This window comes from Papaver somniferum, chromosome 5 (assembly GCF_003573695.1).
Source record: "Papaver somniferum cultivar HN1 chromosome 5, ASM357369v1, whole genome shotgun sequence".
Lineage (NCBI taxonomy): Eukaryota > Viridiplantae > Streptophyta > Magnoliopsida > Ranunculales > Papaveraceae > Papaver > Papaver somniferum.
In genome coordinates, this window is record NC_039362.1 from 31,383,040 (window position 1) to 31,401,138 (window position 18,099).

Genomic DNA, 18,099 nt, shown 5'->3' on the forward strand with positions numbered 1-18,099 from the left:
TGCGACCCTCCATCACTAATTATAGCTCGCGGTGTACCAAAACGTGTAAGTATATTATTTTTCAAGAACTCAATCACAACCCTATGGTCATTGGTTTTACACGCAACCGCCTCAATCCACTTAGAGACATAGTCTACGGCGACAAGGATGTATAGGTTACCAAAAGAATTAGGAAACGGACCCATAAAGTCAATACCCCACACATCAAAGACCTCAACAATTAAAATAGGGTTCAAGGGCATCATGTTCCTACGGGAAATGGTTCCTAATTTCTGGCATCGTTCACAAGTAACGCAGTAACTGTGGGAGTCTTTAAACAACGAAGGCCAATAGAATCCACACTGCAATATCTTAGCAGCAGTTTTCTTAGCACTAAAGTGACCCCACAAGCATGATCATGACAAAAGGAAATAATACTGGACTGGTCACTCTCAGGTATACATCTCCTAATAATCTGGTCTGGGCAATACTTAAACAAATAAGGATCATCCCAAAAGAAGTGCTTAACCTCAGCTAAAAATCTAGAACGATCTTGTTTACCCCAATGTTGGGGCATTCGACCAGTAACAAGATAGTTCACTATATTCGCATACCAAGGTAATTGGGTAACAAAGAACAATTGTTCATCAGGAAAGCTATCCCTTATAGGAAGGGAATCATCTGGGGAACTAACAACTAGCCTAGACAAGTGATCTGCTACAACATTTTCGGCACCCTTTTTGTCTCTAATGTCTGGAGAAAACTCTTGCAACAACAGAATCCACCTAATCAATCTAGGTTTAGTATCCTTCTTAGACAAAAGATATTTTAAAGCAGCATGATCAGTATATATGATGATCTTAGAACCTAAGAGATAGGGTCTAAACTTGTCTAAGGCAAACACAATGGCTAATAGTTCCTTCTCGGTAGTGGTATAGTTCAACTGGGCATCATTCAGAGTTTTGCTAGCATAGTAAATCACATGAAGTAACTTATTTTCTCGCTGACCTAGCACAACACCAATAGCATAATCTGAAGCATCACACATGATCTCAAAGGGTAGGTTCCAGTTGGGTGCCTGGACTATGGGGGCGGTAGTGAGTAATGACTTAAGCTTCTCAAAAGCCTCTAAACAAGCATCATCAAAAACAAACTTAACATCTTTTGCAAGCAAATTGCAAAGAGGTCTAGACATCAAGCTAAAATCCTTAATGAAACGACGATAAAAACCAGCATGTCCTAAGAATGACCTAATATCTCTTACGGTTTTTGGGACCGGTAAAGTTTTAATAAGGTCAACTTTTGCTCTATCCACCTCTATACCCTTTGAAGATACAATATGCCCTAGAACAATTCCTGAACGAACCATAAAGTGACATTTCTCCCAATTAAGAACTAAATTCTTTTCCTTACACCTAGTCATACTAATGACAAATGATGCAAGCACTCATCGAAAGACGAACCAAACACTGAAAAATCATCCATAAAGACCTCTAAGAACCGTTCTACCATGTCAGAAAATATGCTCATCATGCAACGCTGAAAAGTCGCAGGGGCATTACATAGCCCGAAAGGCATGCGTCTATACGCAAAGGTACAGGTAAAAGTGGTTTTCTCCTGATCTTCTGGGGCAATAACGATCTGATTATATCCAGAGTAGCCATCTAAAAAGCAGTAGTGACTATGTCCAGCTAATCTCTCTAGCATCTGGTCGATGAAGGGAAGGGGAAAGTGGTCCTTCCTAGTGACCTTGTTCAATTTCCTATAGTCAATACAAACACGCCAACCCGTGGTCACTCGGTCGGGATTAACTCATTGTTATTATTCTGGACTACAGTAATACCAGATTTCTTGGGAACAACCTGAACGGGGCTGACCCACTTACTGTCTGAAATAGGGTAGATAATTCCTGCATCTAATAGCTTAAGAACCTCAGTTCGAACTACTTCTTTCATATTGGGGTTTAGTCGACGTTGCATCTCCCTAGAAGGTTTGGTGTCTTCCTCTAAATAGATCTGATGCATACAAACAGTAGGACTTATACCCTTAATGTCTGCTATGGTCCACCCTAAAGCTTCCTTGTTGTTTTGAAGACGGTTACTAGCCTACTTTCCTGATCTATCCAAGTCGGAAGAAACAATCACAGGTAAAGTCTCAGACGGGCCTAAAAACACATACTTCAGGGTATCTGGCAATGGTTTTAGGTCCAACTTAGGAGGCTCTTCTAAAGAAGGAACTAGGGTAGACTTAGAAACTGGTAGTGGTTCGAACTTAGGTTTCCATCCATTACTAGTATCTAACAAAGGGGTTGAATCTAACAAAGCATTCACCTCATTAATTACATTATCATCATCAAAATCAATCCCAAAGTGAGCTAGGCATTTTTCTAATGGATCTTCTAACAAAGTGTTTGGTAATGACTCCTCGACTAATGTTCCTATCATGTTCACCTCTTCTATATTCGAGTCATCTAGTTCAGAGGGTAGCTTACTAATATTAAAAATGTTCAGCTCAATAGTCATATTACCAAAAGACAAATTCATAATACCATTTCGACAGTTAATGATCGCATTGGATGTAGCTAAAAACGGGCGACCTAAAATCACTGGTATTTGGTTCTCTGGGTCAGGGACAGGTTGGGTATCTAGGATAACAAAATCCACTGGATAAATAAACTTGTCAACCTCTATGAGAACATCCTCGATCACACCACGAGGAATTTTAACGGACCTATCAGCTAACTGAAGTGTCATCTGGGTAGGTTTCATCTCACCAAGTCCTAGCTTAAGGTACACATGATATGGAAGTAAATTCACACTGGCTCCTAAGTCAAGCAAAGCTTTCTCAACACGGTACTTACCTATTGTACAAGCAATGGTAGGGGACCCTGGGTCTTTATACTTAGGAGTAGTGGTATTCTGAATAATAGAACTCACATGACTAGCTATGAAGGCTTTCTTCTGGACACTGAGCTTACGCTTTCGCGTACACAAGTCCTTAAGGAACTTGGCATAAGAGGGAATCTGCCTAATTGCATCTAATAATGGAAGGTTGATATTAACCTGCTTAAAAACCTCCAATATATCATTAAAGTTGGACTCCCTCTTAGTCGGAACTAGCAGCTGGGGAAACGGGGCTCTGGGAACAAAGCCGGGCTTAACAGGACCCTCATTGGTCTCTTTGGAGACTCTATCAGTCTCCTCATTTTCTGGCTCAGCAGGGTGAACTACAGCATGTTCACTATCAGGCATGGCACCTTGTTGTCAACTTTCTTTCCACTCCTAAGGGTTGTGACAGCATTCACATGATTGTACGATTTCTCTCCTTTTGGGTTGGATCAGTACGACTAGGGAACCTTCCATCTTCTCTCTCACTTATGAACTTAGCTATTTGTCCTACTTGAAGTTCTAATTTGGCAAGACTCTGGGAATTATTCTTCAATTCTTGCCTAGTTTCTTGTTGAAAGCTGTGGTTCTTTGTTAGCATTTCATGGTTATTTGCTAACATAGTGAGAGTATTCTAAGGTAGAGATCTTTTTCTCGGAAGTGTTCTGAAACTGGGTTTGACCTGAAGAGTTCTTAAAACCAAAACCTGGGGGAGGCTGAGAATTGCTAGACTGGCCTTGACTCTGGCCCTTAGACCAAGAGAAATTAGGATGGTTTCTCCAACCAGGGTTGTAGGTTTCTGAGTATGGGTCAAACTTCTGACGGTTCTCAAACCTAGCATTGTTATAGACAGCATGGGCTTGCTCTTCACTAACCTGACCTTCCCAAAATGAATTATCGGGCTCTATTCCACAACTAGAGACTTGAGAGGCTCTATTAGGTTCAACAAGGGACCTATTTTTAGACTGACCCATTTCCAAAGCTTCTAACCTTCTAGATAAAGCAGCAAACTTAGCATCTGACGCAAAACTCGTATCTACCATATTGGTGCTACTTCTATTGACCAAGAGTCTTTTAGGGGGTTCAACACAAGATTCCCACTGTTGGGATTTTTCAGCGATAGCTCCTAAGAAGGTAAAAGCATCATCAGCATTTTTACTAGTGAACTCACCAGCGCACATAGACTCAACCATGGCTTTGGTCGAATAGTCTAAACCATCATAAATAATTGTACAAGTTTCATATTATCAAATCCATGGTGAGGACACTGAGATAGGAGATCATTGAATCGCTCTAAAAACCTATAAAGAGACTCTCCCTCTTGTTGCACACTAGCACTAATTTTCTGCCTAACAGCTGCAGTTTTATGCTTAGGGTAGAATTTCATATAGAAGGCAGCGATAAGTTCCTGCCATGTTTCTATGGATTCAGACGGTAGGTTGTTCAGCCAGGTCTTGGCTTTATCTCTCAAGGAAAAGGGAAACATCTTAAGTTTCAAGACTTCATCGTAAGGTCCTTTATCTAATTGTCCCACAATTTCCTCAAAGTCCCTAATATGAAATAAGGGTTCTCATCATCTTTTCCTAAGAATATAGGGATCATCTGAAGAATACTAGGTTTTATCTCAAATTAGCCGTAGTGGCTGGCAATTTAATGCATGAAGCTCGGTTGGTCCTAGTTGGGAACATGTAATCTTTCAAAGTTGCCATCGCTGGCACAACAGAAGTACTAGGGGTACTTTTATCCTCAGAATAAATTCTCAAAACTGAAGTTTCCAAAAACAGGGCTCTCAAAAGAAGATCTTCGGCTCCCTGCTTAAATCAGAAGAACTACTAGGTGTTTTCGCTAATCAATCGACCTAGAGTATCCTTTTCCAACCCTATTACAAAATCGGCAGACCTAAACGAAATTCAAAAAGAAATAAAAATCGTACAGGAAGGTTCTAGCAAGCACACAGCAATGACTCAACTTTGCCACAACAAACCTAAAGATTTCTAGCAAACAACAAGCATGATGGCTCACTTAGATGTTTCTAGACCAGCTTCTAATCCTTCGAAAGGGAATTCGTTAATTTGAGCAAAACCCCTCTGGAATCAATCCGAGTTAAAGCAAGTTGAATCGAGGCGAGGGAAGCTCAGTGGAGCTTGATACCCAAAACCTCACCGATCCAATGCGGCCATTCACACATTCAACTCGCAGAAACCTTCAAGAACTTCGAGGTGTGCTTAAAAGAGTAACCAATTTTCGAATGATTGTCCGTTAAGCTCGATACCCTATAGGTCTCTTCTAGTCCAAATTTTAGGCTTAGGTTCGCTTTGGTTTCGTTTTCCTAAGGCGGGCAAGAAGGGAGCGGTGATGAAATCCGAACCCTTATCTTGTTTCCAGGCCTTGCCATTTACTAGGAATATAAAAACAGTCTGGTTCGTCCTCAAACAATTATCACCTTAAGGAATACAGTAACCCGCTTGCAGGAGATTCGCGAGTGTTTCGATTGGACTTACCTCCCGTACCAGATGGGGGATGAACCGTTGTTGTCGACTCGGGCCACGACTCCTATGCCGTGTGCGAACCCGAGGGGCCGAGACGATATTGGAATCGTCGTCCTTCCCTGCAAACAGTTTATATTTAAGGGTACCCTTCCGTAGGGTTTAAAAATAAAAATAAAAATGTCCCAAAATTAATGTCCAAAGTCCATAAAAAAAAATACAAAAGAAAAGAAAGTCTAATAAAAAAAAATTACAAAAATAAAAATGCCTCTCTTTTTTTTTTCTCTCTTTTACAAAATAAAGAAAATCTTCTTCTTTCGCTCCTTTAACTTTGCTTTTCGCTCCCAAACTTTAAGTAAATCACCACAAGCTTTGGCAAAATTGTCTTTCGCTCCAATCTTCAAAAATCTGCAAGGAAACAAAAAAAACCCAAAAAACGTAAAGAAGAACAAAAATAATAAAAAAAAAATCTAAAAAAAATCTAAAAAAACACAGGTCCGCGTCGGTGGCGCCAAAAATTTGGTGTGATTCCAAAAGTGATTGTAGTTGAAGTGGTAAAACGGATTCGTATCAGACTTGTGAAGAAAACAATTTTTATAGATTTAAATTAAACAGGCAACTAAATAAAATAATTCAAAGTTTTGGAGAAAAATACCAAGACTAGGATTCCACCATTGACCAAATAAATAGTAAACTCTAAATAATATTCATGCAATTTTATCTTTAAAAATAATTCTAATATTTGCCTCAAATATATTCTTGAAGTAATAGTTGTAATCAAAGAGTATAAAACATCAAAAGTATTTAAAACCCAGCATGCTTCATCAAATTAATTCACAACTATTCAATAAGAACTAATATTTCAATTCAATCCCATGCAAATAATCAAATAATAATATTGCAAATAAATAGTAAAATTAGAATTATACCAATTAATGTGGAACAATGGCTTCCTCCGTCGCCTTGGCTAATGGGTTTAGCTCCTCATCCCAAAAACATAATCATAAGATGTATCCATGGCTTAATAATGTGTTTTATTGATGAAAATGGTGTAAAAGAAGTTTGCAACGCTGTATAAATGTTACAGCGTCACTGTTACAAAGTTGAAAAGGCTGAAAATAAACGATACAAGCCTCTGCTGTTGTAAAACAACGACAGTTGGGTGTTGAAATTAAGACTGCTGAAGAACGACGGACTCTGCGAGTCTGTTCTTCGTGTTCTTCAGGTTCTTCAATGGCAGCAGCAGCACCAATTCTCTGTAACTTCTTTGTTTCGGCTCTCCTGGACTCCAAACTTTTTCCTAAACTTTTCTAACCCTTTCTATGACGTAAACCCACTCTTATATAGCCCTCAAATCCCCCCAAAAATCTCTACTGAATCCGACTTTTCTTTCTTTTTCTTCTCTGCGCTGTTGAGAGAATATCTCTCTCTGATCTCCATGTACGCGTTTATGAGCTATTCTATTGCCCCAAAACTCTCCCGAGACTTGAACAGGACCAAGTAGAGTTTTCTTTAGCGTAAAACTCTCCCAGAATCTCCTCAAAAAATCTTTGAAACGTAAACAGAACCATACGTGTCCTATTTGGAATCTGATTTCTTCTCCCGGCTATTCCAGCCCAATGTGATCGATCAAAACACATGTACCAGCTCTGTTTAGTCCATTCAAATCCAGCCCAACTGATTTTGGGGGTTGAATCTCTTTAGAAACCGTCCATTAATCGAATCCAACTCTGCCAGTAAACATGCATGAAGTTTCCCGCCAAAACATTAATTTGAAAACGTGAAGAAATGTGATCTCCCCCTATCCAGTTCTGGTGTCCCTTTAGCAGCTGCCTGGAAATGGGTCACCCCTTAGTAATTAGGTTACCCCTTATCCAAAATCAAGGGTCCGTATAGCAAGTGTCCTCTGGGGCATTTTCCGCACTTTTTTCGGGGTTCCTCCGGGGTATTTCTGGGATACTTCCGGTACACTTATGAGGCGCTTCTGGTACGTTATCAACGGAGGTCCAAATGCCACATTTTTAGCCAAATTCGCCGCAAGAGATTATTTTCCAAAAACACCTACAAATACATAAAATAACCAAATAAGTACAATATCGAGTACTAACAATATATACAAATGAGCTATATTATACACATAAATGCGTCTATCAACGGTGTCCATAACCCAATCCCAGCACCATTAAAAACAAAGTTCAGCACCTTAAAGCAAAGGTGTTTGCAACACCATAAAGTGGTACATAAAAGGGAATTTAACCACGACCCCTCTTCTTAGTTCCACGACCACCTCTTCTTCCACCTTGGTCTTCATCTTCCGACGCATCATTACCGGGTTGGACGGTAGCACCAACTTGGCTTGTACCTTCACCAACTTGTCGAGACCTCTTAGTGGTAGGCCTTTGTTCGGGTTCCTCGGGTCCTTGTCCTTTGTTGATGATTGCATCCCACTTGTCGATGAGGTATTTTTGTTCTTCCACGGTCATTGTTGTTTTGCAACCAAGTTTGGCCTTCATTTTCTTCAATATCTCCCTACCCGCGACAACCTATTTTTCATTTGAGAACAACTTATAACCATGAGGTTGAAGACATTTTTACCATAACTAATATATGAAAACAGTATAAAGTGAAGTCATTCTTACCATAACCTTGAAAGCCTTGACTACATCTTCGGAAGTAGACTTGTTGGTGATCTTGATTGGCCTCGCCTTCCCCTTATCAGATATCTTTTGCCTTTTCTTATTGATAATGAAGGGATGAGAAATTTGGTTATACCAATCCATATAGCCCGGATCCTCTTCACATGGATCATCAAGTAAAGGTGTTAACTTGGACGCATCTAATGTGTGATTGTCTAAATTATTCCAAAACTCAACGGTGGGATCAGGATCATACTTTGGTTCCCAAGATGAAGTGGTGCTTTTAGTTCCCTTACCACTCTTTGGTAACAACCTGAATTTCTCGTCAAACAAAGGAACCTTTTGGACACATCCTAATTGACGGAGTACTCGCCTAGGATCGTATATAACATAACCACCGGGATACCACAATGGCCCATGATACATACCTACCGGCATATCCTCATCTTCAACAACTTCATCTTCTTCATCTTCATTCTCATATGGTTGAAAAGCGACATCATCAACACCAAGACAGTCTAACGTCTCTCTCAAACTTGCCACCAACTTCTTTTTTTCCTTTTCTTGGAGTCCTCGTACGCGTACCGTGCTAGTTGGCTCAGTATCAACATAATCGACATCTTTCTCAAATACTTTGGCCAAGTTCAAAATTGGGAAATGGTCATATATCCACACCTGCATCGAAAGAACCACATTAAAAAATCAAAGGAATTGAATTGATAGAAAAAGTTTTACTTGGAAACATCAAAGTAAGACTAAAGTTGCAAACTCAGAGAACTGTTCGGCTTATATGGATCAAGTATTATAAGCCGAACCAAGTAAGAAAAAACTTCGGCTTAAAAGGTTTTATGGTTATAAGCCGAACCATACTCTGAACTCCCAAAAGTTACCTGGAGCAAAGTGAAGTTCCCTCCGATGTTTGTACTTGTCAACCTAGACGCGGTGGCAAGTTGGTCCAGCAGGTAAGCGAGTGTAGCCGTTCCCCAAGCAAACTTGTTACAAGTTTCAAGATTCTTTACCAATTGGAGATAATTAGCATTTACCTTGTTTCCGGTAGTGTCGGGAAAGATGTCTCTACCAAGAGTATAAAGCAAGTAGGCAGTTCCGGTTTGCTTCACTTTGACGGGATCCATTATCAACAAACCTTGTGTGACTCTTTCCTTTGTGTTCTCAAACTCCCTTTTCAAGTTAGTCAACTTGATCTTCTTATTCTTCTTATTTCTGCCACCTGGTATGAAAACGGTATCGACATCTTTAACTGATCGACAAAACTCCAACTCAGTTTTCATTGAACCCCAACCAAGGCATTCCAGGTACAAATTGTATAGCTCATCCCAACTCATGTCATAAAAACCATCCACCTTACACCCCTTGCTTTAAGACCTGTAATCTTACTAGCCTCATCAGGAGTGATTGACATCTCTCCAAAAGGTAATTGAAATGTGTAAGTTTCTGGACAAAAGCGCTCGGTAAATGCAGAGGCCGACACACTATCATATTCCTTATGTCCATAATTGATAGCAGGCCATAAAGCACTGGCTTGTACGTAAGCAATCACCTCAGGAACCTCTTCATCAAGACTCCATTCCGCTTCCCTCTGGTGTCTCAATACTCGGACTGCACGGTTGTGATCAGGAGTCTCATAAATTCTCTTCGCCCAAGAATCGGCATAACCAATCAACACATTTCCTCCATCTTCCGGAAGACCATGAGGCAAACCATCTGATCGAGGTGTAATTACGTCATCTTCATCAGGAATGTGTAAACCAGTGATCCGTCGATCATCATCGTTCTTCTCTTTCTCGGGTTCTGCCACCTTCTTACCTTTCTTGTCTTTCTTGGGTTTTCCTTGGGGTTGTGTTTCTTGATGAACTTCTTGATTATCATAAACTTCTTCATCTTCAGCTATTCCTTCTTCTTGTCTTTCAATTCTTACTTGTCTTTCAATTCTTACTTCTTCTAAAGTTCCTCCTCTACCTCCCGCTCCCAATTTTTTCTTACCTCCTCGTCTAGGATCGGGAGTTTTAGAAGTAGAAGGTGTTACCTCCATCTTCTTCCTCTTTGTAGCTGCATTGGTCCTGACACAAGTATGAAAGTTATAAGACTAATTCGAACAACAAAGAGATTTGGAAAGCCAAAAACTTGTAAGAAAATAAGAAGGCTCGGCTTACCCGAAATAACACATATGAGCCGAATCATGTCTTGAAATTTTTATTAGCTTACACAGAGAGTGGATCGGCTCATACCACAAAACAATTATAAGCCGATCCCATATATTCGGCTCACAACCGATACCGTCGAATAAGCCGAATCTATGATTATGAACTCAAACATGTATTCGGCGCAACATGATATAATATAAATAAGCCGATCCTACACACTTGTAAAATTTATGAAATTTTAACAATAATATTCGGCGCAACACTAATACTATCGAATAAGCCGAATCTAGACTTATGAATCGAAACCTTTATTCGGCGCCTAATACAACCATACAAGCCGATCCTAAGCACATGCAAAAATTCTGAAATTCAAACAACAATTATTCGGCACAAAACTAATACTACCATACAAGCCGATCCTACGCACATGCAAAATTATTAGCCGATCCTATATATTCGGCTCACAACCGATACCGTCGAATAAGCCGAATCTATGATTATGAACTCAAACATGTATTCGGCGCAACATGATATCATATAAATAAGCCGATCCTACACACTAGTAAAATTTATGAAATTTTAACAATGATATTCGGCGCAACCCTAATACTATCGAATAAGCCGAATCTAGACTTATGAATTCAAACATTTATTCGGAACAAAACTAGTACTACCATATGAGCCGATCCTATACACATGCAAAAATTCTGAAATTCAAACAACAATTATTCGGCACAAACTAATACTACCATACAAGCCGATCCTACGCACATGCAAAATTTCTGAAATTCACAAAACATATTCGGCACAAAACTAACACCATCGAATAAGCCGATCCTAAATATAAGTCTCTGTGTCACCAAGTTCGGCTCAAAACAGATTTCAGATATACGCCGAGCCGTTCAAATGCACTTTCAGGGTTCAGTTTCAAGAACAGCTCGGCGCACATCTAAGATTTGTTTTGCGCCGAACCATACCCTGTAACCGCCGCAGAAACATGATTTTGACGAATTAAATCAATCAAACCAATCAAAAACATCAAATACGAGATGGGTTTGTAAAACTAACCTTCTTATTCTCATTTGTGGAGTTGGTTCTTCTTCAATCTCTTCTTCCGGTTGATTTTGTGGTTGATTTTGAGTTTCTTCTTCACTCTCTAAATCTTCTTCTTCTTCAATGGGTTGTTCAATCGCTCGATTAGAACGAGATACTGGCTTACGGCGAACTATTATATAGATGAGTTTAATCGTCGACTAAATTTTCACGAATCGACGATTAAATTTCCGCGATGATACGATGAAAAAAAAGGAAGAAGAAGGGTTCGGCTGTTGTGGATGAGGAAGAAGAAGGGGTTAGGGATATGAAACTGATTTTGGTTTATTGATTATAGGTTTTTATATTAGGGATAGGGATAGATTAGTAGTAATTTAGAGAATTTAAGGGCATATAGGTAATTGAACCACCCCATAGGGTACCCCTTATAAGGTCACCCAAGTTAGGACTAGTCCTTTGTATGCCTTGAAAATTTTAGGCATGCCCAAAATTAGTGTTCATTAAAATTGGAAAAACAATTTTTAAGCCCAACTGGGGCTTGAATTTTGGCTATTCTGTTAGCCCAAAACCAAACTGAAACTGAACTTCTGGGCTCCTGAACCCAAACAGTTGGACCTCTTCTTTTTCAAAACCTTTTGCTGGGCTCAGTTCAAACTAATTCGTTGGGCTTCACTTCACACAAGTTGTGGGCTGTGCATTCTTCCACCAATGTGGGCTTGCTCCCGATTTTAAAACCAAATTTTTCTTTTCAGAACCCATTAAAAACCAAATGTTTTTCTCCCAAAAAAACCAAATTTTTCCCTAAAAACCAAAATTTTTCTTTTTCCCATCAAAACCAAATATCTTCCGACAAAACCAAATTTTTCCCAAAAAGTCCAATCCCATTAAAAACCAAATTTTCTTGTATAGAATCTAGTAGATAGTTTCTTAGTTAAATCTTTTGTTTCTTTTGTACATATTTTGCTAATCCAAAGTGACTCTTAACTGAAATATGTTGGATTTTTGCCTTGAATAACGGAGTTCTAATTTTGCTTTCGCCGTCAAATCGGGTATTCTCTTTCCTTTTTCTCTACTCAGCATAATCCTCTTCGTATGTTATAATTCTTTTCATATTTTGAAACATTGAGGACAATGTTTAGTTTAGGTTTGGGGGTATGGTATAGATACCACGATCACATGCTATAATTGAAAACTGAACTCTTTCTTTTTGAAAAAAAAAAAAAAAAATCATAAAAATGGAGCTCATTTACCTTGAAATGTTGACTCTTGTGCATGTATGTAAACATAAGGATTCTTAGTCTAGATATTTAGGCACCCTGATTCTAGCACAATTCACATGTGATAAGAAACTTGCACACGCACAATCTACCAATACATGTATAGCATCGATCTTCAAGGTGTTTGATAGGAAGTTAGATTGCCAATCACTTTAGGATACTGAATGAGACTTGACTAGCTTGTTCTTTGGTTGGCTGGGATAGAAGTTGGAGGATACGTTAAGAAAAGCAACCATAGAATTTGACCGAAGCATTCGATAAGGGCCACCTCTTGCTAAGAGTCATGTAATTATGTTTTTCTTTTTGTTCATGTATCAAAAGTGTCACTATGTTGTAAAGATCAAAGTTATTTCTTCAAAAAAAAAAATCAAAAAAATCAAAAAAATATTTTAAAAAAAAAAGATAAAAAAAAAATATCAAGTATTTATTTATTCCATGTTTTGTCATATTAAAGACAATAGTTCTCTCTTGTTCCAAAAATAAAAGAGAGTAATCAATGTAAATAAGAGTCATGTAAAGAGTCATCTTTTTGTTGTAAATAGTCTTGTAATAAGCAAGGAGGGTGCAGCCATCGATGTATAACGCGGGTAAACTGAAATATCACCAACTCATTGGGTGAACATTCACAATTCTCGTAAAGCCGGACAACTAGTTTGGCTTAGAATTCGGTTCTTAGCCTAAAAACTATCTCTTGGTGATTAGTAGTCATAACTTCAGGTCATTCTAGAAACATGTGTAGATACACTTTACACTCTTATCACATGTATTTATTTGTTATCAATGCTAGGATTGTGCCTTTGATAGCTAGATTGACATATCCATTTTGCTGTGAGCTTAAACTGTCTTGCACATGTCACACTTCATGGAATCTGAGCTTATATTTTGTCCTAGAACTTTGTAGGTACGTTCTAAGCAAACCTTCACGAGACTTCAACTCGTCCACTAGGGACACTTAGTGGTTTAAAAGGCTTAGTGCATACGCTAAATGCATTCGAGAGACCAGCGACAGTGGTATAGGTAGGATTTCCTTAGTTTTGTTTTACTTGAGGACAAGTAAAATTCAGGTCTGGGGGTATTTGATGAGTGCTAAAAAGTGCATATTTCTATATATTTTTCTTGGCATTTAACTCATCTTTTGTGCATTAATTCTACATTTTATCCCATATTCTGTATTTTCATTGTTTTCAAGAATAAATATTTTTATTAATAATTTTGTATTTTTAGGTTGTAAATAAAGTTTGGATGAATTGCGGAGCGAAAAGAGCAGAAAAGTAGTGAAAAGTCGGGAGGAATTACGCAAGGAAGCCGCGAGGAATGTTGTGCACAAGACCAAAAGGCTAGAAATGAGCTTAACAAGGAAGAATTGTTCTTAAAGAAGATATGGGCTTGGCATACCCAAGGCCCAAAACCCTCACCCAAACCCATTTCCAATATCCATACCCGCCTTCATCTTCAGCCGTCAGATTGGATCATCTCAGCATCCTACAGTCGCTTCATCATAGTGCATCAAAGTCTGAAGCTCTTGTCTAACACTACAGCACCTAACTCCATCTTGAGCCGTCAGTTTCGTTGTATCAGGCATCCGACGGTCGATACCAGACTCTTCACTTGTAGCCGTTAGATCAATCTATCATTTTCGCACCCCACGGCTCAGCTTCGCGTATCATCGAGACTTGATGCATCCGCTCAACACCTAAGCACCAAATACCTATACCCTAACCCAAACACACCTTAACCCTAAAACTATCGGCTTCTCCTTCTTCTCCCCCTTTCTTCTCCTCTGCAACTCCATGACCACCACCTGCTCCGCCACCAACTCCTTCTCAATCACCACAACCACCACCATCTCTTCTCAAATCATCATACACACTCGACCCATCACCTATATCACGTTCTAATCTCTCTCAAACAACTAATTTCGCCTATTCTCTCACCACTGAACCCTAAGAGTGAGTTGGTGAAATTAGTTGATAATATAGATCAATTGGAGGCGTGGGAAGCATCAGAAGATCGTAAGGAAGCATGGTGAGAGCTATCAAGAGTTTGCAGTGATTAGGTAAACCTAATTTCTATTTCTTATAAACCCTAATTTCATAATTTGGGGATAATTGGGGGAACATGATTGTACGTCTAATTGAAGCATGGGTTGATTGATTGGGTTGTTATAAGTAGGTTAGGTGAACCAATTTTGGGTTTAATTGTATTTTTTTACAAACCCTAATTTTGCTGTTAGTTGGGGATTTTTTGGGATTTCCATTGTATGTATAAATAGGGGTCTTTGGGTGTTGTAATGGGATATGCCTGGGCTAGCCAGTGCTTCACCCAAGAGGACTGGAATAGCCAGTGCCTCAAGGGTTAGTTCTTAGTTTAAATTATTTTGTAAATTTCAATTGTATTTGTCCCATCCATGCTCTGATCTTGTTGTGCTTGAACTGTCTAGGATTGAATATCCTTTTAGGTTGTTAAAACACTAAGCAAGCTTCTCTTCGGGTATTTGCAGTGTGAGAGCCCCAACTACTACTAGGATTAGATTCATCTTAGTATTCTTAGTAATCTTTCTAGACCAACCCTTAGATGAACAGCCGGCTTTGAACCGCAACTGTCATCTAGTTATTCAGAGAGCCTAGAAGCTGACTGATAACTAACAAGGGACAAGAACATAGTTGGAGGACTTAGCTTAGGAAAAGGGTGGATTCAAGATCCTAGTCCCTTCTATACTTCACTGCCTTTGTTTCTTTATCACTGCATGTGTTATTGCCTTGGTTTCTTTGCCACTATCACTCTTTATCACTCACTGTCATTGTCACCACCTTTGATTCTTACTCACTGTCATCACTTATCTTAGCTAGAATAGCCTATAAAACTTCAACTTACACACCCTAGTCCCTGTGGAAATGACCCTGCCTTGCACACTCACTACAACAGACCCTGTGCACTTGCAGGTATAACATGTAGGCCTTTCTGTCTCTCCTTATCCTTTGCTCTTGTTTCTTATACATTCCCTAGCCTACCACACACCTCCTATGTGATACTAGTTGCGAATAGAGTCGATTCTCCTTTAACGTAGGTTTTTCCTAAAACCATTATAGGTTAACGATTTAAAGACTTCATTGGGATTCTGAAGCCAGACCCAACTATTTTCTCTGTAGTTGCATGTTCTGATCTTACTTTGTTCTATCGTATTGAGTATTATCTTCTCTAAGTTTTGCTCGAGATTTATCTCTGATAGGTAAGATATAAAAAGTAATCACAAAGCTCTTCGTCTCATTCTTTGTGATTCCACAATAACTTGTTCTACTACCATATAGTTAAGTTATTGTGAGGTGATTGATATTTCTAGGTTGTTCTTGGGGAATATAAGACTGGATTATCAATTGGTTCATGTTCACCTTGATTTATCAAAAGATGGAACAAAAACTTCGTAGATATTTCTATGGGAAACATATTTATCTATTCTAATAGACTTTTCTGTGTGAGACATATTTGTTTATCAATTCTTCGACTTTGGGTCGTAGAAACTCTTAGTTGTAGATGAGATCAGCTAAGTGAATCAAGTGCGTAGAGTCTTGCTGGGATTCAGAGATGTAAGGAACGCGACTGCACCTTAATCAATGTGAGATTGGTTAGGGATCAACTACATTCTAGTCTGAAGTTAACTTGTAGTAGGCTAGAGTCTGTAACGTCTTAATATAGTATGGTGTTCAAATCTGGACTGGTTTTTTCTGCATTTGAGGTTTCCTAGTTAACAAAACTTATGGTGTCTGTGTTATTTCCACATTATATTTTCTATATAATTGAAATATCACAGGTTGTGCGTAATTCAATCAATTGGTAAATCCAACCTTTGGTTGTTGATTGAAATTGATTGATGCTTGGATATTGATCTTTGGTACCATCCAAGTTATTTCTCATATTGATCTGACTCACAGATTCCTATCTGTTCGATAGCAGATTGATTTGAGAAATTGAGATCTAACTCTTGGATATATTTTCCTTGATTGAGTCTGACTGTCTGGTTGATTCTCTTGGAATTATATTGGAGTTAGTCCATACAGATTTCCTAAAAGAAATATTGGGTGTGGTTGTTATACCCCTGCTTTTTCAATTGGTATCAGGGCAGGCAAAAAAGTTTAAGACCTCATAAGTCTGTGTTTGTAGCAATCTGATTTTTGTGGATAGATTGTCTCTTTTTTACGCACATAAAAAATGTCTTCCAAAGTTTTTGATTATGCCAAATGTCTTGGGCTTGCCTCAAAGGATAACTCCTTAGATGATTCTTCTGAATACCGAGGTAGAAAATTTTTGCTATCAGATTCTGATAACATTCGTTCTGATGATACAATTGACACTAGGTCAAAAGCTGAAATGGAACTCACCAGAACATTAAAAAAAATCTGTTGAGGTTATTGATATTCAAGATTTTAAAATAAAGTCTCTTGAATAAAAACATGCTCAACTCATTGATGAACTCGAGAAGTTTTTTGGTCGAGAACGGGAACTCTACAGTATTTTTGAGTCTTTCTCTAACAATATCAAAAACCTTGTTCAAGAAACTACCCTACAACGTGAAAAATTAGTGTTCTTGAAGATATTGCTAAAGAAGATTCAATTATAGAAAAACATTTGATCGAAACTCATTCATCATTCTAAACAACATTCGCGTTGAAAAAGAGAAACTGGTCGCATCTCTTCTCCTAGCCCAGGAACAATGCAATTCCTTGAAAAAGGAAACCTCTGTCTTAATGAGCAAATATTCTTATGTTCCATTCTCTAATTCTCATGAGGGATTAGAGTACATGAAGAAAATTACTCAAAAGGAAGCGTCTGCTAAGAAATGTTTACATAACTTGCAGTCTTCCAATAGGCCTATGAGTTTAAAACAGGTTCCTTCCGATGTCTCTCTTCCACGAACTTGTTTTTTCTACGGGAAAAAAAATCATTATGCTTCACATTGTTTTGCTTGAAAGAAATAGATTTCTGGTCTTCAAAATCTACTTCTTTTTGCTATTGACAGAGTGAATTTTCTGACGACATCTACAATGGATTTCATTCCTGCGGAAAACAAGAATTCTCGTACACAAGGTTTCCAAAGTCACCCTTCTGGAAATCTCTACAGGAATTGTGTCCCTCTTAATGGTGCTAATTGTTGCGCTACAAATGTACACATTCCCAATGCTAATGCGAATAATTCCGGTAGACCTAAGTCTAGGAAATGGAATTCTCTTAATTCTGACCCCCTGGAACCAATCTCTAGAGGTCCTAGATTTAGTCCTCAGAAAAATCCTTATGATGGATACTCTAAAAGGGTTATGTCTTATTTCTTTGGGATAAGAAACAACCGAAGGAAGGTAAGGAATACCAGGCTCAAACATTCAGATTATATTTACACCTCATCTCTCAATATTCATGGTGGGATTACATCTCACTTAGCTACCTAGCTTTAGGTAATTTCATCCTTGTATCTAACTTGAGAGTTGCAAGGATGACATTTGCGAGATGCTCAAGTCTACTATAGGTTACCATATGTCTTATGTTTGATTTAGTTGTTTTATTCTTTTGTGAATGTTGAGTTATATATTGATTCCTAGTAACTAGTGTATGTTTTTATTATGCTCTGATCT